We start from the raw sequence: 27119 nt of genomic DNA on the forward strand, positions 1-27119 counted from the left end.
ATAACAATACTGGTTACTGATTTATTATTTACATTGAAAAGATACAGAGATAATTTGTTAAAGCTGGACCAGCACACTAGGTTAGTAAATCCTAGGCCCCAGATTCAGATTCCTTTATTTAGCCATTTGTGTAAAACACATTGGTAATTGTTGCAGCAATACAGTGTATGCATTTCCTTTCTTTTTTCACAGAAAACAACACCAACACAGACAAGAAACGAAACAGTGCAGTGGGGGATTAATCAATAAATACATATATATATATAAAGTGAAGAGTGCAGGGATCCAGTACGGACTAGTGCAGTGCAGTCAGTGTCATTGTGCCAGTGTCACTTGGGGGCAGAGGGGGGGGGGGGGGGGGGGGGGGGGTACCGAGGGGGGGGGGGGGGGCCTGAGGCATTGATCAGCCTGGCGGCTGAGGGGAAGAAGTTCAGTCTGTGTCGAGCTTTCACAGCCTTTGGGATCCTCAGCCTTCTCCCAGAGGGGAGCAGGGTGAAGAGGCTGTGACCCTCTGCTAAAGCTCCACTCCTGCACTAAAGTCTGGGATTCAGTTGGACTCAGATCTGCTGCGTTCCCCCCTACCTGGTGACAGTGTACATCTCATAAAGTAGGGATAATCCACCCTGCTACACAAACATCTCAAAACAAACTGGTCAGACTACTGCTTGACCTTACTTCTAGAACCCACCTCGCCCCTGCCCACGTGACAACCTGGGATGGCTTAGAGTAGACGACAGAGTACAGCAACTTGCAATGGGCCTGTCTACAAGATACATACACGACCAAGGTATATGTGTACATGTCAAAATACTTCCCAAAGGTCAGTGAATACCACGACCACAACACCATGGGAGCTCCACAAATCATGTTAAACCCAGATTCGGCTCAAACAGGGACTAAACACATTTCGCAATTATGCCACATCAATGTGGAACGCCCTACCCAAAGATGTAAAGGAATGTGAATCACTACCCACTTTCAAAACACTCTCAAAGAACACCTACGGGAGACTGCAATTAGAAACTGGCCCCTGTAAATGTCCTAACCCAACCCCCTCCAATGTACAGTAAAGTACCAAACATGGTTTTGTCAATATTCCAATGTACAGTTGTGCTTGTGCAGTTGTACAGTGCCCCCCCCCACCCCTCCTACCCCCCCCACCTATAATGTACGGTTCTACGTCAAATATATACTCTCTTTTCTAGACTCTTTTTGTATCACAAACAGTAGGCCTACTGTATTTGCAAATCTGGTATGTCATAAATGTATAGAAGTGTCTATCTGTATGTCACATGTAGATATGTCAATTCAATTATGATGAATTGAAAATGGGGGTCCCTGATGTAAACAAGACGAACGTCTTTCTCTGGTCTGCATGCCCTTAACAATTGTATGTATTGAGCTGTACTGTATTGTACCCATTCTGCAATCTGTTAATAAAGTTTTCAATCAATCAATCAATCAATCAATCAATCAATCAATCAAAACCAACATTTTCACTGTAAAGTATATAAAAACGAAGTTATTGAACTTTAAACTTGAAACAAATACTATACTGCCTATAATTTGTTAAAGATGTATTAATTCGAACATTATTTCATATTATTTTACTTGAAAAGAGAGCTATTATTATTATTATTATTATTATTATTATTATTATTATTATTATTATTATTATTATTATTATTATTATTATTATTAGTATTATTTTAAGTTATTCTTGTGCCATTGAGATTTGTCAGAGAGATTGTAGGCATAAAGCAAGTTGATTGAGTAACTGTTATATAAAATAATATAAATAATAATTGTCATTTGGCAACACTGACTAACAGCTGCGTTGCATTGTGGGGGGGGGGATCCCCACAATGCATTGTGGTTTTTGAAATTTTGAATTGACGCGCGTCGCGCGCGGCACAGTCAGACCAGACCAGTATGACACGGTTGCATTTCTTCTCATCTCAGGTAATTTATGCAGATATTTTTGATTATTTATAAGTAATACCGCTAATATAAATGAGTGCTGTTTAGTCTGTGTTTCAGTGAGTGTAGCGCGAGCTCACGTTAGCTACTAGCTCTACATACACTGAGTGTAGCGCGAGGCCGCGAGCTCACGTTAGCTATATAGGCTACATACACTGAGTGTAGCGCGAGCTCACGTTAGCTACTAGCTCTACATACACTGAGTGTAGCGCGAGGCCGCGAGCTCACGTTAGCTATATAGGCTACATACCATAGATATCTATAGAACACAGATATCTATAGATATCTATGCTACATACACTGAGTGTAGCGCGAGCTCACGTTAGCTATATAGGCTACATACACTGCTACAGGCAGAGCCTCACGTTGTCACCAACTGTTCTCATCTCAGGTAATTGTGCAACACATATATAGGCTACATACACTGCTACAGGCAGAGCCTCACGTTGTCACCAACTGTTCTCATCTCGGGTAATTGTGCAACACATATATTTTATTATTTATAAGTAATGCGTGCTGCTGATATAAATGCTGTTTAGTCTGTGTTTCAGTGACTAGTCTACTGTAACGTTATTTGCTCGATATTATGAAACTGGCGGGATCTGTAATACAAGCACTACTGCTAGCAGGCCTAGACTGTAGAATACTGACGTTAGCTAACCAATGCATATCACGCAGATCTTTCATGGTTTAATTTAATTATAAAATATATAATTTCATTGTTAATGTAGCAAATACTGTTACAGTGCTGTCTCTCAACAACGACATGAAAGCAGAAGACAGCTCAATAACAACTACCCGTATACTTCAAGTGGTTGTGGTTTTTATTGTGTGTGTGACTGTGTATATATAATATATACTTTTTAATCTGGGACATCATTTTCAAAGAGTCATCCTGTAATGCCTTCTCTCTCTCTCTCTCCCAAGACGGTCAAGATCTACCAAGTCTTCAAGATCTTCAAGTGGTCATGCTTGTAAGTGATGTATACAATGTTTTATTGTGTGTGTGACTGTGTATATATATACTTTTCAATCTGGGACTTTCATTTCAACAGCTGGAAAGGGTCATCCTGTGTTGATGGATGCTACAGTATGTAGATGTGCATGACATGGACTAAATTAGAGGTCCTAGATATGCAAAATAATATTGAGAATCACTGGCCTTAGACTATCTACTAACGTATTCTCGCTCTCTCTAGGTTCATGGCCACTAATGACTTCAGACCTTCAGAAGGACAGTATGCTGGATGAGGAAGGTCTTGGCCATGCTGCGATGGCTCCTAGAAGACAAGAACGGAGAGGTGCTGGACCTGGCTGTCAAATGGTTTGTAATGCTAGAGTATATTTTATGTAGATGTGCATGACATGGACTAAATTAGAGGTCCTAGATATGCAAAATAATATTGAGAATCACTGGCCTTAGACTATCTACTAACGTATTCTCGCTCTCTCTAGGTTCATGGCCACTAATGACTTCAGACCTTCAGAAGGACAGTATGCTGGATGAGGAAGGTCTTGGCCATGCTGCGATGGCTCCTAGAAGACAAGAACGGAGAGGTGCTGGACCTGGCTGTCAAATGGTTTGTAATGCTACAGTATATTTTATGTAGATGTGCATGACATGGACTAAATTAGAGGTCCTAGATATGCAAAATAATATTGAGAATCACTGGCCTTAGACTATCTACTAACGTATTCTCGCTCTCTCTAGGTTCATGGCCACTAATGACTTCAGACCTTCAGAAGGACAGTATGCTGGATGAGGAAGGTCTTGGCCATGCTGCGATGGCTCCTAGAAGACAAGAACGGAGAGGTGCTGGACCTGGCTGTCAAATGGTTTGTAATGCTAGAGTATATTTTATGTAGATGTGCATGACATGGACTAAATTAGAGGTCCTAGATATGCAAAATAATATTGAGAATCACTGGCCTTAGACTATCTACTAACGTATTCTCGCTCTCTCTAGGTTCATGGCCACTAATGACTTCAGACCTTCAGAAGGACAGTATGCTGGATGAGGAAGGTCTTGGCCATGCTGCGATGGCTCCTAGAAGACAAGAACGGAGAGGTGCTGGACCTGGCTGTCAAATGGTTTGTAATGCTACAGTATATTTTATGTAGATGTGCATGACATGGACTAAATTAGAGGTCCTAGATATGCAAAATAATATTGAGAATCACTGGCCTTAGACTATCTACTAACGTATTCTCGCTCTCTCTAGGTTCATGGCCACTAATGACTTCAGACCTTCAGAAGGACAGTATGCTGGATGAGGAAGGTCTTGGCCATGCTGCGATGGCTCCTAGAAGACAAGAACGGAAAGGTGCTGGACCTGGCTGTCAAATGGTTTGTAATGCTACAGTATATTTTATGTAGATGTGCATGACATGGACTAAATTAGAGGTCCTAGATATGCAAAATAATATTGAGAATCACTGGCCTTAGACTATCTACTAACGTATTCTCGCTCTCTCTCTTTAGGTTCATGGCCACTAATGACTTCAGATCTTCAGAAGGACAGTATGCGTGTAGCTTATTGCCAGCGGAAGAGTGCAAGAATGCTTCCGCATTCGTCACCGCACGCCAGTACGGTAATGCGCCTTTCCTTTCGCCCCGCTCAGACAAATGCATGTAGTACATTGCAACACAACGCAGCATTTCCGCGTACATTGCAATGAATCACTTGGAGTTTGAAAGTGATATCAGAAGAAACTACTCAACCTCGGCTGTCTTTAACTAGCAGGACGCTAGTGGGCTAGTCGCTAAAATATATATCGTTTTATATATAATTGTACCAACACAGATATTAGGCAGTACACACATTGTCCTGCAATACATACAGTGAATGCACAGCTACATTCGCCATATATTTCTATCGCTGCTGCGGTCTACAGTGAAATGCAATATTATTATTATTATTATTATTGTAAAGATTATCATTACAATCGCAGCCTGGAGAGGCAATGTTACAAGTGTACGAGGGTTGTGTGCAAAGAGCACAGCCTCTCAATTTGCACAACGTGCACAAAATAATAATTGTAATGATCTTTACAATAATAATAATATTGCATTTCACTGTAGACCGCAGCAGCGATAGAAATATATGGCGAATGTAGCTGTGCATTCACTGTACATGTATTGCAGGACAATGTGTGTACTGCCTAATATCTGTGTTGGTACAATTATATATAAAACGATATATATTTGAGCGACTAGCCCACTAGCGTGAAGGGGCTCCTTTCCTCAGAGCAGCCCGCTTGTATCACCACGCTCGGCGCTGCTGCGATGGTGCAGGAGGTTGCCTCGCTAGTGGGCTAGTCGCTCAAATATATATATCGTTTTATATATAATTGTACCAACACAGATATTAGGCAGTACACACATTGTCCTGCAATACATGTACAGTGAATGCACAGCTACATTCGCCATATATTTCTATCGCTGCTGCGGTCTACAGTGAAATGCAATATTATTATTATTGTAAAGATCATTACAATTATTATTTTGTGCACGTTGTGCAAATTGAGAGGCTGTGCTCTTTGCACACAACCCTCGTACACTTGTAACATTGCCTCCAGGCTGCGATTGTAATGATAATCTTTACAATAATAATAATAATATTGCATTTCACTATAGACCGCAGCAGCGATAGAAATATATGGCGAATGTAGCTGTGCATTCACTGTACATGTATTGCAGGACAATGTGTGTACTGCCTAATATCTGTGTTGGTACAATTATATATTTTAGCGACTAGCCCACTAGCGTCCTGCTAGTTAAAGACAGCCGCGGAAATGCTGCGTTGTGTTGCAATGTACTACATGCATTTGTCTGAGCGGGGCGAAAGGAAAGGCGCATTACCGTACTGGCGTGCGGTGACGAATGCGGAAGCATTCTTGCACTCTTCCGCTGGCAATAAGTTACACCCGGACAGTATGCTGGATGAGGAAGGTCTTGGCCATGCTGCGATGGCTCCTAGAGGACAAGAACGGAGGTGCAGGACCTGGCTGTCAAATGGTTTGTAATGCTACAGTATAAATTATTGTATTACATCACACTCACCATCAATGACTCCACCATCACCCCCTCCCCCCTAGTCCGCAACCTCTGTGTCATCCTCGACCCCACCCTCTCATTTGACCCCATGTCCGCTCCATTGTCAAAACTTCATATTTTCACCTCCGCAACATTGCCAAAATCCGTCACTGCCTCTACCCCCTGCTGCTGAATCCCTCATACACGCCTTCATCTTTTCCCTCCTGGACTACTGTAACTCCCTCCTCACTGGCATCACCTCCCGCTCCCTCCATAAACTGCAGATGGTCCAAAACTCAGTTGCCCGCCTCCTCACTAACACCCGGTCCCGCGAACACATCACTCCTGTCCTCCACTCCCTCCACTGGCTCCCGATCAAGGAACGCATTAACTTCAAAACACTACTCACCTTCAAAGCCATCCAAAGCCTGGCCTCACCCTGGTCTTAAACTTTTTACACCAAGAGAACGGTGGGGAGAGAATATATACATATGATGGGGAGAGAATATATACATACAGTGGGGAGGAGACTGTACATTAGGAGGGGGTGGTTGGGAGAGAAATATACATATAATAGACAGTCTCCACCGTATGTATATATTCTCTCCCCACCATATGTATATTTCTCTCCCACCCACCCACCCCCTCCTAATGTACAGTCTCCTCCCCACGTATGTATATATTCTCTCCCCACCATATGTATATATTCTCTCCCCACCATATGTATATTTCTCTCCCACCCCCTCCTAATGTACAGTCTTCTCCCCACCGTATGTATATATTCTCTCCCCACCATATGTATTTTCTCTCTCACCCACCCACCCCCTCCTAATGTACAGTCTCCTCCCCACCGTATGTATATATTCTCTCCCCACCATATGTATATATTCTCTCCCCACCATATGTATATTTCTCTCCCACCCCCTCGTAATGTACAGTCTCCTCCCTACCGTATGTATATATTCTCTCCCACCCCCTCCTAATGTACAGTCTCCTCCCCACCGTATGTATATATTCTCTCCCCACCATATGTATATTTCTCTCCCACCCCCTCCTAATATACAGTCTCCTCCCCACCGTATGTATATATTCTCTCCCCACCGTATGTATATTTCTCTCCCACCCCCTCCTAATATACAGTCTCCTCCCCACCGTATGTATATATTCTCTCCCCACCGTATGTATATTTCTCTCCCACCCACCCCCTCCTAATGTACAGTCTCCTCCCCACCGTATGTATATATTTTCTCCCACCCCCTCCTAATGTACAGTCTCCTCCCCACCGTATATGTATATATTCTCTCCCCACCATATGTATATTTCTCTCCCACCCCCTCCTAATATACAGTCTCCTCCCCACCGTATGTATATATTCTCTCCCCACCGTATGTATATTTCTCTCCCACCCACCCCCTCCTAATGTACAGTCTCCTCCCCACCGTATGTATATATTTTCTCCCACCCCCTCCTAATGTACAGTCTCCTCCCCACCGAATGTATATATTCTCTCCCCACCGTATGTATATTTCTCTCCCACCCACCCCCTCCTAATGTACAGTCTCCTCCCCACCGTATGTATATTCTCCCCCCAACGTATGTATATATACCGCCATCTTTCTCCCGGGTTGGTGTGATCACATGACTGACAAAGCCGTGCAGTGATAGGCCAGAAGTCAATTCGATTGCATCCAGGCGCGATTGCTTATCCTGTCTGGGTAGCCCGGATGATGGTTTTTTACATCGAATTTTATACACCGCAATTATGCATCGAATCTTTTTACATTGAATTTTATTATACATTCGAATTTTTTACATTGAATTTTTATTTCACATAGGTAAATTCGGAGCAAAAAAATTCAGATACATGATTTTCAAAGTAATTATTTTCAATGCTATAAATTCGGTGTCTGAAAAAATTCAGATACATTTTTCAAAGTAATTATTTTCAATGCTATAAATTCGGTGTCTGAAAAAATTCAGATACATGTTTTCAAAGTAATTATTTTCAATGCTATAAATTCGGTGTCTGAAAAAATTCAGATACATGTTTTCAAAGTAATTATTTTCAATGCTATAAATTCGGTGTCTGATAAAATTCAAAAATCAGATACATGTTTTCAAAGTAATTATTTTCAATGCTTTAAATTTGGTGTCTGAAAAAATTCAGATACATGTTTTCAAAGTAATTATTTTCAATGCTATAAATTCAATTCAGATACATGTTTTCAAAGTAATTATTTTCAATGCTATAAATTCGGTGTCTGATCAAATTCAAATACTTCTGTCACTCATTTGCTTCCATACTGGCTCTTGTTGTATTTTGTTATCTTGCTTTACTTCTCTCTCTTCTCTCTCTCTTCTCTCTCTCTCTTCTCTCTCTCTATCTCATCCTCTTCTCTTCTGTCGTTGAATTTGTGGTTCGTTCTTTTTATTTGCCTTTTTCACTTTTCGTGTAGGGCAGTGAGTGGAAGTCCCGTCCCCTCCACGTCGGGGACCAGCACGCCTCGCCGGGGCCGGCGACAGCTCCCCCAGACCCCCGCCATGCTACGCCCCCATGTCACTTATTCCCCCGTGGTCCGTAAGGCTATGCCCATGCCTCCCGGGGTGCCCCAGGGGCGCCTCCCGGCCCGGCCCCCTGGCGCTTTTCTCCGGAGCCCCCCCCAGGGGCCTCCCCCTGCCGGCCCCCCGCCACCCCACCATGGCTCACCTCGTCAGGGTCGCCACCCGCCACCTCGCTGGGGTGACGCGGGAGGAGGGGGGTCTCCATGGAGGGCGACGGTTGCTTCTACAACCAGGACTACGAGCCACGCCACGAGCCGCCCGCCTATGAGCAGAGCCCCGCATAACATTGGGGTCTTGTGCTTGGCACTCCGAGCATGGCACTAACACTGTCACGGTTAGGAGTTTGATTCCTGCTGGGGCCACCCGTTGTGAATGATGTATACAGTCATTCCAAAGCACTTTATGTCCTAGTAATAGAGCTGTGCTATAGAGATGCTGTCATTCATTCATAACTAAACCAAAAGACATTTATAAACAACGTCTTACTAAATGCAGGCTTTCATTTACAACTGAACGGCCATATCACTCGTTTTTGTATTAATTCTCCTAAAAAAATTTGCTAAGCTAGACTAACATGAAAGTTTAAGTGAAAGTACACACTTGAGTAAAAGTCAAAGTTTCTACTTTTAAATGTACTTAAGTAGTAAACTGAACTTTTTTTCTGACTGTCTATATTCTTCTGATAGCAGGTGTTTAATCAAAGATCCCCTGTGGGAGAAGCTGTTGCAGGGGAACAATGGGTTAATTTCATTGGAGGCTTTGTCGTTGGGTTCAGAGAGGAGGATGTGATATTTTTTTGTTAATAAATGTTTAAATATCTATTCAAGTTGTCATTTTTAACTGGAAAAAGTAGCATGTATGGGGGTAATTGTTACTTTACTTGATATTTGAGCTTCACTGCAGAATGGTGTATATTGTGTACAATGTGCACATACACTGAGAATATATTTCAGTGAGGTAGGAGACAGCATGTAAACTTCTGAATTGTTCAATGCGGGACATGCCAATACTCCATTGGTAAAGGGAAGGGTCCTTAAATATGTGGCATTGTATTACTAATCAACCATTTCCTACTGTATTTCCGGTAATGTATGGTCATAGGCAGATAGTGGAGTAGCTCTGGCAGAATACTGGGTACACAGTAAATTCCGCAAAGTAAATTTGACTCAAACTGAGTACATTTCACTCAAACTGAGTAAAATTTCTTTACTCAGTTTGAATCAAATGTACTCAGTTTGAGTCAAATGTACTCTGCGGAATTTACTGTGTAGTACCATTGCATTGGCAGTGTCGGCTAGGCTTCGGGCAACCAAACCTGGCCCAGTGTGTGTGGGTCGCATCTGGGCTGCTTTAGGCAACCCGACGTTCACCGCTTCCGGCAACCCCGGACATGGCCCAGTGTACTCGGGCCGGAATCGGCCAGTCAGTCATTGCCGCCTACTCGGCCAATCCGGACGTTCACCGCTTCCGGCAACCCCGGACCTGGCCCAGTGTACTCGGGCCGGAATCGGCCAGTCAGTCATTGCCGCCTACTTGGCCGACTCTGGCAGCCGGACTTGGGCCGACTAATTTCTTCCGGCCTGCCGGATACAGGCCATTAATGGGCCGGAACTTTTTGGCCACCTGGGTAGGGTGGCGTCTAGGTTTGAACCCAAGAGCAGAACACAAGGTACAGGAGAATGAGGCGGTTTAGGGTGTTTAATAGGTACCAGGCTTGACAAAAAAAATTACCTGGAGAAGAGACACTGAGCAGGAACTCAAGACGAGGGGACTGGCGTGGAAACAGCTGGAGAGGATGGCTCAAGACAGATGGGGTGGAAACTTTTCATCAATGGCCTATGTTCCGAAAGGAATAAAAGGCCTAAGTAAGTAAGTAAGGCTTGACAAGGTTGGAAATATTGAATGTACAACAAGGGGGTTAGGAAGGTCACAAAAAACACCAGAACATCCAGCTTCCCGCCCATGTATCAGATAGTAAGGGGTAAATTTGGTGCTGGCATGGTTAGACGTATTATAGGCAAACGCCACATGCTTCAGGTAATTGTCCCATTCGCCTGCATGCCAACAGCATTTTGGCCAGCTAGTCTATCAGGGTTCTGTTAAAACGTTCCACCATCCCATCGGACCTCGGATTATATGGACTGGTGCGTGTTTTGTCATGGAATTAACACAACATTATGCATACTTTTGAAATAAAATAAGAATTTGTTCTTACTTGCTTGCCTGGGTGAATAAAGGTTAAATAAATGTAAAAAAAATATATATATATATATATATTTTTTTTCCCGATACCGATAATTTTCGATATTACATTTTAATGCCAATATCGGCCGATAATATCGGACATCCCTAATATATATATATATATATATTGTGACGAGCCTGGTGATGTTCAGGCTTGACACGGACCAAAACAAACAAATCCAATTTCCACACAAGCACAATTTTAATAAATAAATTATATTTATTGATTAATAGAACAAATCCGATGGGAAATATAGTAGTCGAATAACAGTCCAGGGTCAAAACACGTGTCAGGCTCTCGTACAAAAAGGGAATGTTCAATATTCAGGGTTTGTCGTCCGGTCCAGGGTCAGTTTCACAAGCGGTTATCTCAGCCAGTCCAGGGTCCAGTACCACGAACACCTTCTCGCTTTCACCTCTCCTTCCAACTACCTCTCACCTCACAAACTCAGTATAACACTCTCTCTCTACGATCTCTGCTCCTTCCTCACCTCCACTCAACCGTTCTCTGTCTCTCCTCTGGCTTTAAGCTATGTGTGTCTCTGTGTGTGTGGGATGTGGGTGATCACGTGGTGCACAGGTGTGTTCCATCAGTCCTAATAAACTCCCTAATTAACTCTCCTCTGCCCGTGGCAGTAGTATCTCCCTTCCGCGTGTATATTTTCCCCAACGGAGTTTCACTTCCGCGTTCGGTTTGCGCAATCTGATTGGCCACTGAAGTTTCTTTCAGCGCCAAACGCGTTACTCCTAACAATCGCGCCAGCAGGCTGTTACCCTAACCCTAACCTTAACCAACTAACCCTAACCTTAACCAACTAACCCTAACCCTAACCTTAACCAACTAACCCTAACCCTAACCCTAACCTTAACCCTAACCTTAACCAACTAACCCTAACCCTAACCTTAACCCTAACCTTAACCAACTTCGAAAGAGAGCGACTTCGAAAGAGTCGCCAAGCTTAACCAGTTTGTTAGGAGTAACGCAATTGAGAGAAACGTCAGTGGCCAATCAGATCGCGCAAACCGAACGCGGAAGTGAAACTCTGTTGGGGAAAATATACAGGCCTCCCTTCCTCCACATAGCCATGGGATGGGGGATGATATCTGCCACAATATATATATATATATATATATATATATATATATATATATATATATATATATATATATATATATATATATATATATATATATATATATTGTGACGAACCTGGTGGTGTTCAGACTCGCCACGGTTCAAAAACAAACAAATTCAAATGTCCACACAAGTGCAATATCAATCAATAAGAATATTGATTGATTATGGGCAGAATTCAGTTTGATAGGCAAAGAGAATGGTCATAATACAGTCTGATAGTCAAAACACAAAACAGGCTCTCGTACAAAAATAATTATTGTTCAATACTCAGAGTAGTCGTCCGATCCAGGGTCAGTACACAAGGGGGGTTCTCAGCCAGTCTAGGGTCCAGTACACAATGAACACCTTCTTGCCTTCACCTCTCCTCTCACTACCTCTCACCTCACAAAACTCTGAATATAACAATCTCTCTCTCTCAATACACCACCTCCACTCAACAAACCTCTGACTAACCAGTGTATTTGTAGTGTGTGTGTCTGGGGTGTGTGTGCGTGAGATGTGGGTGAACTAATCATGCACAAGTGTGTTCTATCAGTACTAATCAGCTACCTAATTGTTTCTACTCCTTCCGTGGCAATAATATCTCCCATCCTTCACATATCCATGAGGGGGGGGGGGGGTGATATCTGCTACAATATATATAACGGTTGTGACATCGTCACCTTAAACTTCGATGCCCCGAGGGAGTTTCGAACCTGTGGTCTCCCACACCACGGGCAACAGCACAGACCGCTATACCAAGAAGTGAACTCACTGCTTTGTAACGTGTCTGTGTGTCTTTTAAGGGTGAGAGTGAGTTTAACCCATAGCACCGCTACTCGCCCCACTCACTTCACAACATCTGAAGTCCATCGTGACTGCACTTTCGGTACCATCCGTTACATATATATATATATATGGCCATGGTTGCCTTTTAATTGTATTTTGAACAGTCTGTTTATGTTTGGATCATTTGTAAAGACAGGATTTTGAGTAAATGCATACCCTTCAAGTATCATGTGTCCGTGGCCGAGTTGGTCAAGAACTCCATGTAGTGGCAGAATAGGGGTGGAGTGTTGGTCCTGGGGAGTCCGGTGGTCTAGGGAAGGGGGGAGGAATGTCTGTCTATCTGTCTAATGTCTTTTGTGTTGTTTGTGATGTCTTTATTATTTTGACTTGGTATTTTGACTTTTTATTCTTTATTTAGTATTATTAGTCTAGAGTTATATATAACACGTATTTATTATTTCTTATTGTTTTATCATTGTTATTACTATTGTTGGTGTGTTATTATTGATATTGTTGATGTTTTGTTTTGTGGAAGTTCAAAATAAAAGAATTTGATCCAAAAAAATAAGTATCTATGTGTCCATGATTGACACTCACTTTGCACATACAGGAATGTGTGGGCCCACACCTTCCAGACATGGGAACGTTTGGGATCCGATGCAGTGAGAGTCATTGAGTTTCTCAAGTAACATCATTATCGCTGTCACAGAAACATACACGCATGGACACATAGTAACATCATTATCGCTGTGTCACAGAAACATACATGCATGGACACATAGCGTGCCGTGCCTTAGGTTCACTTAGTGCCGAAGGACAAAAGCTTTTACCAAGGAAAAAGGTTATTCACTGGTTTCAAGCATTCCAATGATGGTTTACCCAGGGACACATTGTGTGTGTGTTGCATACATTCCTACATGATGCGTCCACACTCTGTAATGGCATGTGTAGGCGTTTTGTTCTGTTTGATAATGGCACAGTGGCATTCATTTGCCAATTGTGTAAAGTGAGACACACCTGTATGTATCTTTGGCATGACTCCTGAAGGGAAAGAAGAGAAAAGTAGTGGAGTTTAACCCATGATAAGTCAATACGAAGGCTCCTTTTTCTCATGACACAAATAAATAAAAATAAACTTTATTTTTTTTTACATAAATCTATGTTCACTGGGGGTTGGGTAATGGTGGAATTACATGACAAACGATTACAAGTTGGATTACTCTGTGGCATATTGGAAAAGGGATGAAGGCATTCTGCCACAGTCAGGACAAGACAGACCAAACATGCCAAATGTTCCGCCGTCAACTAAAAACCTACTTCTTCAATCAATATCTGAAATAAAAAATAAAATAATAATAATAATCTCTGTACTGTCTTAAACTTACTTTCATACTGAGAGAAATCGGTGGTGGTTTTCAATGTATGTGATGTATAGATTGGGGGGAGATGACCGCATCTAAAGGGGCCGAAGGGGTCGAAATGTGCATGCTGACGGTTTGAGCGGTGGAAGAATAGCGGTCTAGTGGCTGGCAGTCAGTGTTAGCCAGCAGAATGTTTACATTCCTATCAAGAACATCAACAAGCTGATACGAAGGCACAGGAGCAGAGCGATGGAGGTTTTGACAGTAATGTAACGTTTTGATGTGTGTAAAGGTTAAAGCAGTTGTCATGGCAGCGGCACATAGTAACCAGAAGAGGGGCGGGGCCGTCATTGCTATGACGAAGATCATATAAATCGAACAGTGGTTCCGGGGAAGGGCAGACTACAATCTGATTGAGACTAAAAACGACCAAAGAAACGAATCCCACAGGAGGGAAGAAACCATCAGAGACTCTCATCCCTCTCACCCTCGCCGGTGGGGGGGGGGGGGGGGGATGCCACATCATCATTAGCTTCGGCTAACATGAGGAGGGTTTTGGCTAACGACAGGCCTGAGCCACTATTGGACTGATAGCAATGACAATACAATATAACATCTGAGATGAGGTTTCTGTTTATTTAATAAACAACGCTCTTTCAAGAAAGGTATGCTGTCTGATTGATTGATTGATTGATTTTGATTGAAAACTTTATTAACAGATTGCAGAATGGGTACAATACAGTACAGCTCAATACACACAATTGTTAAGGGGATGCAGACCAGAGAAAGACTTTCGTCTTGTTTACATCAGGGTCCCCCATTTTCAATTCATCAGGACATATATGACATACATGACATACAGATAGTATGTCATATATGTCCTGATGAATTGAAAATGTGGGACCCTGATGTAAACAAGACGAAAGTCTTTCTCTGGTCTGCATCCCCTTAACAATTGTGTGTATTGAGCTGTACTGAGGGTCGAATTCTTATGGAGGTGGTGAATACTTATGCTGCGGATTGCACTAACGGGGAATGATAAGGTTTTATCAGCCAGTATGAGGAGACGTCGGGGGAATCAAATACACAACGCAGAGTCAGTGGATGGAAATGAGAACACAAGCCAAACAGACGGAGACGTGATACTGGCTGATTGATCAGAATCTAACAATACTAAGTAATCTACCTTGCCGATATTACTACCTATTATGCTAATACAGTATATATTCTACTATGCACTGACGCACTGTTTGACGAACAATGTTACTGACCCTTTATAGCTGCCAGACTTGTACCCTTCCTGCTGACTTGTTGTACAGAACTTGTAAGTCGCTTTGGACAAACACAGTTTGTCAGCTAAAATGACTAAATGTAAATGTAAATGATGGTGAGATATACTGTACATATGTCATCATACACTACTTGAAAGTGTTCATCGTGATTGTAAACGACGGCAATAATGTTGACAGTCTCCTGTAAATTAGAATTCATTGTCCACGTCTTACCCTCAAACATTGGACATTTAACCCTTTCACGACCACACTACAGGTTAACCCTTTCACTACCACTCTACAGACGGTTAACCATCCGTAGTGTGGTTGTGAAAGGGTTAGCCCGTTGTCATGTGGCAGTGAAAGGGTTCACCTCCTGTATTGTCACGGTGAAAGGGTTAACCATTTGGTAGTGTGGTAGTGAAAGGGAGGCAAAGTAATCAAATGTAATGAAAACTGTCGAGTGAGTAATCTGTAACGGATTGTGTTCTAAAAGTTTACATCCCTTATAATAATAATAAAATAAACTCTTTCAACTTGCTTCTGATAGCAAAGGTCTGTTTTGCTATACACTGGTGGACATGTGTGTAAAGTTATATTTCCTCTTCCTCCAAGGAAATAGTTAATTAGACCAGGTCTAACCCAACCCCTTCCAATGTACAGTAAATGACCTAACCCAAGAATACACAAGACCCTCCTCTTGTCAATATTCCAATGTACAGTTTTGCTTGTACAGTTGTATAGTTTCCCCCCCCCCCACCCACCCCTCCTACCCAACCCCCCCCCCCCCCACCCCACCTACCCAACCTCCTCCAATGTACAGTTTCTACGTCAAATGTATATACTCTCTTTTCTAGACTCTTTTTGTATCACAAACAATACTGTATTTGTAAATCTGGTATGTCATAAATGTATAGATGTAGCAATACTGTCTTCTATCTGTATTCTCGAAGACACTCTGATGTCACGAGACCGCCGCCATCTTGGTATAGGGGGGCCATATGGATTTCTACCATCAAATGCATGCGTTGAGGTCCGTTTTTATTACATGTTTTATCACATTCTTGTTAATTTCATAACATTTTCATACGATTTGTTTTGAAAATATTGAGGCCAACATGGCATTTCACTATTTCGAACGCCTTTCTGGTGATTCTAAGGCGAGATATGATTCAAAGAAGCTCCCCCTGATTGACTTGACATAATGTCCATACAAAACACATACAGACATGGCCATCTCTCGAATACCCAAATTGAAGCTGCTATGTTACGTTTTGTACTAATAACAAAACAAACACAGAAATCCAAATCGCAAGTTTTATACCATCACAGAGGAAAAAGTGTCTGGCGGCTAACGTTTGGCTAACTAGCTCTGGTGTTGTGGTCGTGGTAGCTACATGCTAAGCTAACGTTAATCACATCATATCGAACCGATAGGAGCTTATCTTATCTAATCTTACGTGGTGGTACCACGTGTGCCACTACCCGATCAAACATCCACGTAAGATTAGATAAGATAAGCTCCTATCGGTTCGATATGATGTGATTAACGTTAGCTTAGCATGTAGCTACCACGACCACAACAGCAGAGCGAGTTAGCCGAACGTTAGCCACAGCCACTTTTTCCTCCGTGATGGTATAAAACTTGCGATTTGGATTTCTGTTTTTGTCATTAGTACAACGCGTAACACAGCAGCTCTTTGGCATTGTGAAGGACTGAAGAAAATTCCGCTTGATTGTCTTTAATTTGCCGCTTTAACAATCCGTTTCTGCACTAAATGAACCGTACACAATGTACCAGGCTGGGCAGTTTCCCCCCACGCTGCAGTTGCGTAGCAACAACAGGCAGGAAGTTGACTTCGAGAATGTCATGTATGTCATATATCCAATCCAATCCAATCCAACTTTATTTATAAAGCGCTTTAACAGCCACAGGGGCACAAAGTGCTGTACAGAGGCAGCATATTAAAAAACTATAAGCAGCGCTAAAAATAGATTACAAAATTAAAAACAAGAGTACCAAAAAGAGAAGAAAAAAAGAAGGTAAACATAGGCAGCAATACAAATTTAAATAGATCAGAGTACTTAAAAAATATTTAAAAGCAAAGGACACAGTAACAAAACGATACAACAACATCACAGTAAGACAATAAGATCATAAAATCAACAAGCTACATGGTGTCGAAAGCCAGAGAGAAAAGGTGGGTCTTAAGGAGGCCTTTGAAACAGGGCAGTGATGAGGCCTGCCTAATCTGCAGTGGCAGCTCGTTCCACACTAGTTGTAGGCACTACTAAGAGCAGCTGGTCAGCTGACCTGAGAGAGCGAGAAGGTGTATAGACCTGCAACAGCTCAGACGGGTAGGGTGGGGCAAGGTCATGAAGAGCTTTAAAAGCAAATAAAATAATTTTAAAATGAATCCTAAAGTGCACGGGGAGCCAGTGGAGTGAGGATAAAATTGGTGAGATGTGGTCATATTTACGAGTGCCAGTTAAAAGACGTGCAGCGGCGTTCTGCACCATTTGAAGGCGAGCCACTGAGGATCCACTCACCCCTATATATATGTTATGATGAATTGAAAATGGGGGACCCTGATGTAAACAAGACGAAAGTCTTTCTCTGGTCTGCATCCCCTTAACAATTGTATGTATTGTGCTGTACTGTACTGTACCCATTCAGCAATCTGTTAATAATGTTTTCAATTGGGGCGCCCCAGTGGCGAACCACATAGCACGCTCAGCCGCAACACGGGCGACCCGGGTTCGATTCCCGAATCCGTTGTTATTTCCCGAATGTCGTCTCCCATTTCTCCTCTGTCTCTCCCTACTGGACTGCCCAGTAGTAATAAAGCGATAAAACGCCAACAAATAAATCTTTAAAATAATGTTTTCAATCAATCAATCAATCAATCAATCAATCAATCAAGTCTGTTTCCACCACACTCTCCATCGACCACGTGCAGCTGGCTGTTGAGCGCCCTCTAGCGCAGTTAAGTGTTAACTGCACCTAATTGAATGGGAGTGAATGGGGCCACTTTGTGCTGTTTTTCTTAGTAATTTCAAACCTTTTGTTCTCGCAAATTTGGAGCGAGTGCAGTCCAGACAAAGGAATAAGATCCAGCACACTTAAGTTTGCAACTAGAACTTTTTTATTGAATAATTAAAATCTTCCTCAGATCTACAAACAAATGACTGACACATCATTAGTCTAGGGAACATGATTAATTAAAAAGAAGCATACAAAGTGTCCCTGAGTGGCCTCATTTGATGGATTTGCATAAAACATTGAACGGGTGTTTCCTAACCGGAAGATACCAAGTTTTATCACGATTGGACTAACTGTTGTAGGTATGGTATATGATCATTATTGTGTCAAACCACACCCTCTCTCATCTCCATTGATGAATATTTGTTGAAAGGCATAAGGATTCTGGCTATAACCCTTTGACGCACTATAGGTCAATAATACTAAGAAAATTTAGTCATAATTGAACTATTAATGTTGGAGATGCCAAAAATTTCTTTTGAGGTGCAATTTAAAATACAACCAATTAAAACTTTATTTCTAGGTTTTACAGTGGTTGACCTACGTACAGGGGAGGATACGGAAGTTTTTCTGCATTCACATTTACATAATAGGTGCAATTTGGATTTCTACCAAATTTGGTGTTGGGGAAGAATGCTTTAGAAATGAAAAATCATAATTGCAGGTATAAGCCAACATGGTGGGCACTGGACTTACAGTGATGGAGTTATATATTTTCAAAGTTGTACATTTGGATTTGTAGTATAAGCATGGCACCACCATTCTGGTTGATTGTGGTTTCATCTGTTAGATTAGCACATCTACCATATAGTGCCAAATTTCATGTCTCTTATCATGAAGGGAGACCAGGGGGATGGACAGTGAAAATAACCCTCCGATCAGATCTGGATAGTCCAGCAGTTCTCCGGGAGCAATGCCTCTTGTTTTCATGGAAGGAAGAAGCCCATGCTCATCTCATGCACAGAAGATAACGTTGCTCTTGTGGACGCCTGCCTCTGTACACTATACTCATCAACCTCCATATGGGGGGTGACAGTGGATCCGCTCCTCCCGGGCAGCGTGTCGAAGTGTCCTTGAGCAAGACACTTAACCCCTAATGGCACCTTGCATCTGCCGTCAGTGTGTTTATTTATTTATATTATTTATTTAAGCAGGTGTGAGTGAATGGGTAAAATGTGAGGAACAAATTGTAAAGTGCTTTGGATAAAAGCTGTTATATAGGGCGGCTAAGTGGCGCAGTGGGCAAGGCGCTCGCCACTAACGCAGGAGACACTGGGTTCGAGCCCAGCTCTCTGCGTTGCTTCCGGCTTGGCTGGTCGTTCATACAATTGGCAGTATTAGGGGGTGGGAAAGCCGGTGGGTGGGGATCGGACGTTGTGGACAGTCAGCGACTCCTACAGGTCAGTTGGTACGCCTGTACAGCAGAATCAGGAAGTATCGGGAGCAGCGTGAGCCTCCCACGCGTTACTCCTCGCCACTGAGAGATTGCACTGTGCAGGTGAAAAGATGCGACGGCTGCCTCTTCGTGTACCGGAGAGGACACGTGATGCAAGGCTTCGTCCACATTGCAGCCGACCAGTGGGAGGCATGGTCTAGCGACGTTCGAGACAGGGGAGGGAAGAATTGGATAATAGAAAATGGGGAGAAAAAGTAGATAAAAATTCATTCAACAATCAATCATTCAACCTCGTGTGCAGTGCCTCCCCAGTGGAAGGCACAATGACATGCCTTCCTACCTACTCAACTCCTCCTGACCAACACTTAAATCAGCATTTTCGATCTTTCAAAATGTTCTTATGTCCCTGTTGCTATTGCATGTACTTATTTGTGTTTCATTACACGTATATGTACATACTGTACTTACCAACTGTTTCACCTGTCACAACACTATCAGCGCCATCTAAGAAGGGAGATCCCCCCTTGAACGGCCCTTCTAAGGTTTCTCCCCTCCACATTGCCTGTGGTGCTTTTTTCCTATTGCTAGGTTTCTAGTGAGGTTTTCTTTACCTTCGTGTGGGGTATGTTTGGGAGTGTTGCAGTCATTTATTTATTTAACATTTTATTTTGGATTTCATGGTGTTTTTGTTTTGTTCTTGATTTATTGTGATGTTTCTTCTTGACTTGTTTAAAGAAGACATGTCAGAATAATTTGGACCGAGATAAGAGTGTAATGTAAGTGGAACTGAGTGGACAGCTAAATACAGAGTTGGCTCGTCGAGATGAAGTCAGTGATATTTCAGTGTGCCTCGCTCGCGGCGGTTAGCCTGCTGACGGGGCGGGGAAAGCCCCCCGGAGAGAGAGGCTGACTCACTCTGCGAGCAATTAAAACAGCATCATGGACGCACAGCACATGGTGAGAGAGGACATGGCTCTTTGTGTTACGTGACAGAGGGAGGGAGGGAGAGAGAGAGGGATTAAGAGAACGAGACAGAAAGAAAGAGAGAGAGAGAGAGAGAGAGAGAGAGAGAGAGAGAGAGAGAGAGAGAGAGAGAGAGAGAGAGAGAGAGAGAGAGAGGAAGAGAGAGGAAGGGAGGGAGGACAAAAGCAGTCTCATCATTTGAATATCAGTCCCCCAGCCTGTTTGAACAGGCAGGATTTGCATGTTGTGTGTTTTATCCCGCACCCCGGAGGGGAGTCTCTTCGTCGTGGTCTGGGTGTGGTCGTTCTGGGAATAGGCCCTCCCCTCACTGCATCGTTCTGGGTCATACTAAATCTGACCTCAGGACAGAGGATGAATCTGTTTCATTGTTCCGGGTCATACTAAATCTGACCTGAGGACAGAGGATGAATCTGTTTCATTGTTCCGGGTCATACTAAATCTGACCTGAGAACAGAGGATGAATCTGTTTCATTGTTCCGGGTCATACTAAATCTGACCTGAGGACAGAGGATGGATCCATTTGATTGTTCCGGGTCATACTAAATCTGACCTCAGGACAGAGGATGAATCTGTTTCATTGTTCCGGGTCATACTAAATCTGACCTCAGGACAGAGGATGAATCTGTTTCATGGTTCTGGAATACTAAATCTGACCTCAGGACAGAGGATGAATCTGTTTCATTGTTCCGGGTCATACTAAATCTGACCTGAGGACAGATACGTTTCATTGTTCTGGGTCATACAGTACTAAATCTGACCTCAGGACAGAGGTTTCATCGTTACAGGTCATACTAAATCTGACCTCAGACAGAGAATGAATCTCTTTATAGACGATTAGGTCAGGCCCTTTTCATTGTACTCACAAAGAGTTTATATTATTATAGTGTTAACCCCATCAGCACAAATGGTATATTTAACACTAGAATTTACAGTGAATACAAACTGGTATATATTTAGCATAAATCCGACCAATTATTCTGTATACTCTTACTTAACACTATATGTACATACAAAAAATAAAGTGTTTGTGTCAGCAACAATTTGGGAAGAAGAATCTTTCCATATGTAGAGTAATATGCCCCTACTATCCTATAGAATTATTGTATATCACTTTAGTAACCTTTTTAATTACATGATGAAAGAAATACCACAAATAATGTCATTAATAGACTAATTAGGAAGGAAGACTAATTAGATGGTGTTTCTTGATAAGTAGACATTCAAATGAGTGTTTAGAAAACCAATATTGCAAGTCTTGAAAACAAAACCAACACATACATTTTAGTATATCTGCAACTGCACTGTAACACATGATGTATTTTAATTAATTGTTATTAATTAATGTTGCAAGCAAATCAGCATCCTAGTAACATTCATTTGTAGAATAAAAGATCTGAAACTACAATAAACTAGCCACAACTACCTATTTTAATGAATTAATCTATCATTTAATTAACTGAGAAACTATTTGCTATTTAGACTATACTTCATATTTAATTACTAAAATAGCAGGCTGTAGAAAGTGGTGGACATATGTATCCCTTTAAATTATACTATACCGTGATGCCTAGTCTACAACAGAGAAGAACATATTGTGCATATTATACATTGTTATGCTAAACAATCCATGCAGATTTATGTTATGGTGCGTCACTAACAACGGACACAGCAACAGTCAAATGTAATAAATATACTGTATATAGCAGGGATTTATCTACCCATTAAATATACATAAAACATTCATGACACATCTCCTAACATTAACTCCATATTAGTGCAAGTTACATACCATTTTAACAAGCTGAAATCTTCCCCCCTGTTTTTACAAAGTGGGGGAATATGCAGCCAATAAGACTGTGTATCATTACAGTAATCAAGTCAGTGATCTCCTGTAGACATGAGGTAATTTTATCTTTTTGCCCATATCATTTTACGTCTACAGTACGTGTTTTACCTGTTACTCTGCTTCGTGACACCCCCCCCCCCCCCCTCCCCTGAGACATCATATTAATGTTATGTGGATGTTGTGCTCTTAAAACTACAAAAAACAATACCAGAGCAAAGTACTTACACTAAGTGTCCCTGACTTACACAGGCTAAAATCCATAATAGAAACATATGTTATCATGAACTAAAACCAAACCACAGGTTTTGATTTATTTATTTATTTTCTCAATTTGAAATGGATATGAACCAAAATGTGAAAGGGAACAAATCAGTAATGCAATAACCGCTGGGATCTGAAATGTGAGCCAATGAAATCTGAGTGTGATGGACTCAATAATCCTCCTCGGGCCTCTCCTGGGGCCCGACATGCGAGATTCTGTGGAGCCCTCCGGGTCAGCATGGGCCCATGTGGTCAAGAGAATCACATAATGAACAGAACCCAAATCCAATTTTTTTTTTTTTACAGACTTTATTTATGGAGAAGACAGAAATATAACGACAGTACATACACATTTAAAATACACCCGGTAGAGACAGCTATTACATAGACACGCAGGCATTTACACATAATAAATATAAACACACGTTCCAGACACACACACACACATTCAGACAGGCACGCCAAAGGGGGGCTCCCTTATGGAACGGGACGTCCTGTAACTGCCAAGAAAAACACTCCCCAAGCCAGCAGGGCCATTCCAATGTTATCCCATGATTTTGCTTTCATGACCAGGAGAAGAAGAAAAAAACGTTTCCCCCTTTTGCACTATTCCAGAGGAATAACAAAACAAAAGTAATTTCTCAAAAAAGAAGTTATTAATAATAACTAATTAATAAGCTTCATGACAAAATGCATCACTGCAGACATAACATTTACTTGTGAAGTGATGATTTTCAGCTTTGTGTAACATAGCTTTTTTGTGGCAGCAAAAAAAGCAAGAAAAAAAAGCAATGTTCGACATAAAATGTGACGATTGAGCAATAGAGGACACCATGTAAAGGAGAAGAGAGAAGTGTAAAGGGGAAGGGGGACTGTGTGTACCAACTACCACACCGAGCTGACTGGGTGTCACAACGTGTTGCAATAAGGTGTGTGCTTTCTGGATTCTCTGGAAAATCAAGAGGACAGAGCCAAGCCCCGGAAACACACACGCCGACAAAAAACACGTCTTGTTTTAAAATGGGAAGCCGATGATACTGGTGAGAAAAGTGGGCCACGGCACACACACACACACAGGGGAAAGTCCATAGTTTACACAACACTACCTTTGTATTTACAGACAGTTGAGGAGAAAAAAACTCCCCACACGAAGAAGAAAAAAAACTCATAGATATCGGTGTAGAGGAAATAAACAATAGACTAATGTCTCCGACATTTCACAAACAGTAGAGATAAAAGGGGGAAGTGACATCAGAGCGCACACCTCCGAATGGGAACCGAGAGACAATGACAACAACACAGGAAGGACAACACAGGATGCTGGTCAGATGAAAGAGCCCGAAATGTCAGGCAGCCTACAGGCTGTTGTTGCCTTGCAATGAAACAGCCAACACCAGTCTGATAAGCTAATTGACAGGCCGAGAGAGTGACGGACATGCCCGCGAGACACACGCACAAAACACACACATTATATACACATCCAGTGTTATTATAATTTGTTTTACTTACCAGTGCGAGGAAGAGAACGAGTGGTTCACAACGTACCAAGCTAGAGCTCGCGCGGAGTGCAGAGAGGGGCTCAGCGCGTTTCAACAGTGATCCTCTGTTTTGAATCTACTCGAGTGATTCGTCTCTTGGCTCCGTGACTGGGCCAGTGCATCGAGTTCATTTAGAGGTTCAGCTGAGGTAACGGCACCGGCGCAGACGTTTTTCACTGCACGCTCTGCGTTTTCCCCTCCCTCGCTTCTCGCCTCTCTCTCCTCCCTCAAATCACTCCCCTCCCTTTCCACGCTTGTGCCTGCTCTGCCAACCGAGCTCTCTCCAACATACCACGGCAACGGCAGAGAGAGAGAGTGAGAGAGAGAGAGAAAAGGAAGAAAAAAAACATTTCAGATGCGATTAGGAATAGAAGAAACGCACTTCAAAAGACAGCTGGCGTTATCCACAGAGTACAAATAATAAATAAATAAATAAATGACCCCATTAAAAAAAAGAAATTCATGATCATAAAATGTTTTTTGTTGTTGCGTTTTTGCTTTTGTTCTATTAGAACTGCTGGAGAAATGCCGGACAAAAAAGAACCTGGTATCCTTGACTGAGATTTATGGGCACTGGAGTGCAGAGAGAGAGAGAGAGAGAGAGAGAGAGAGAGAGAGAGAGAGAGAGAGAGAGAGAAAAGAACAGCGTGATCTGAAAACTCCAAAGACAAGTGGAGACAAAGAAGATGACTTACCATGAAGCCTTAAGCCAGTTATCCCTGACACAAACCGTCTAAAAAAAGAAGTTCCTATCCATGATACAAAAGAACTACCAGGCATGCTAGTCTAACAGTGGAGCACAATCTGCTTTTAAGTCCATACAAGATAAAAGGGAGAGCAGCAAATGTGGCAGCCACACAAACATTGTTCTCCCCCCCGTTCCCCTCACCACCTCGCTCTCTCTCCCTCTCCCATTCATACACACAACACACAAGTCATAGATCTGATTCAATATACAGTATACAGTATGGCTGCATCTGTTAAGTGTCCCTAGGCTGACTCATGTGCTCTCTTCCTGGAAGTGGAACAATAAGAGCAGACAAAGAAACCAGCAGAATGATTCATGGCCGATCAAGTCCAAAAGGGTAATATGAGGTTACTGTATTACACAATGGAAATGGTCGTACAGGTAGATGTGAAGTCATTGAGAACCTTTTTGAACCACTTTGATTTAACTACAACTCTATGACGGTGTTAAGAATGAGATGAAGCACAATGTGATTCAAGTGGACGACAGTTATTTTACAGTCCATGTAAACGCCTTGTCTCGCCAAAGCTGTATTGGCATTATTGCACAGCGGCAACAATAAATATATACTGTAACATTGAATAAATAAGCAGATTTTTTTTATCCAAAATAGATCCAAGTCTCACAAAATTCATTTGACATTAGTGCTGACGTTACAGTACAGCACTTAAAATACTGACGGTAGAAGGGATCAATTTAAGCCAAAGATAAAGAGTGAAATAGAGTGGGTTACAGGTGATAGAAGCTGGACCAAACAGCTTAAGGCCTTACTGAAGAGAGGTAGCCAGTACCATCACCCTCTGCTCTTAAAACACTGGAGATCTGGATGTCCCATCCACACAAAAGCAGTCGAAACACACGGTACCGAGCACCTACCTTAAAAAGGAGAACAAAGCCCTGGACAGAGTCCGAAAAACGACTGTCACCAAGACATAAAAAGCCTTCAACAAGCAAGCAAGTCAAGTCCCAAGTTCAACGTAACTGCGCTGTTACACATACAAAGAAAAACGGATTGGAGGCTTGATAGTGAGGCACTCTGGAGATAATGGTAGGGTGTCTGTCTGACTGAAGCCCATAGGAGAGGAGAAATGAGGAAGAGGTGGTGGTCGCTTTTGTGCTGGAGTTTCCAGAGAGAGAGACCAGAACATGTGAGTGCCATGAGGCTGTGGCGCCCTCACTCCATCTTGGACCCTTCGAGGTCTTCCTCCTAGCTGCCTGCGCTTGGCGTATAGCTATGGGGCCATGGAGTTGACAATGGAGCACACCACGGAGAAGAAGCAGATTGTGGTGCCCACCACCGCAACCTTCTCAAAAGAGCCATGGCAGCCAGCGCTCCTCCTGCCAGGGACACACACACACACACAAAAGAAGAACAGAGAGAAGGAGTGCTTGGTCAGTGCTGCCGTCTGTATGGCCTCCACCCCACGCCCTACTATACTCCCAACCATTCCATGTCTGATGCTGGAGGCTAGGTGGGGGAGCCTGCTCCATGTGCAAGACAGATAGAGATCAGGGGTAATAAAACACGCGGCAGCCCCCCTCCTAACGCCCCCGTTGACCCCATCTCGCACAGCCTTGCCTCCGCCGAGTTAAATTGCCTCGCTTCTCTCTCCCTCTTCTCCCCCCTCTCTCTCTCTCCCTCCTGTAACTGCAGGAGGCTCAAGTTACAAGAAAAAAGGAACATTGTTTGAGAACTGCCTTAATCTCTCGTTGTGCAACTCCAAAGTCTATTCTATTTCTCTCCCCAATTTTTTCACTTCTTCTCTGCCAGTGATCGCGTATTAGAAGAAGAAGAAGTGTGTGTGTGTGGGGGGGGGGGGGGTAATTTTCAATGAATCACTTTGAGCAACAGCGAGAGAAAGAGGGAGCGCAGAGGAAGGAGGGGAAAAATACTTTTAAAGATAGATAAGGGTACAGCTAAACCTGGCTCTTTTTGTTCTAG

At 42.6% G+C, this 27119-nt stretch overlaps 1 pseudogene across 1 annotated transcript in view; it reads right to left on the reverse strand.

Moving 5' to 3' along the window:
• Positions 1 to 27119, reverse strand: part of LOC311233514 (vacuole membrane protein 1-like) — a 337120-nt pseudogene that overhangs the window by 18468 nt on the left and 291533 nt on the right. The window contains exon 12 of the transcript in view: positions 19873 to 19996. The product of the transcript in view is annotated as a vacuole membrane protein 1-like (transcript). The remainder of the gene's footprint in view (positions 1 to 19872; positions 19997 to 27119) is intronic.

The sequence above is a fragment of the Notolepis coatsorum genome (genome assembly GCF_963971535.1).
Source record: "Notolepis coatsorum genome assembly, chromosome: 8".
NCBI lineage: Eukaryota > Metazoa > Chordata > Actinopteri > Aulopiformes > Paralepididae > Notolepis > Notolepis coatsorum.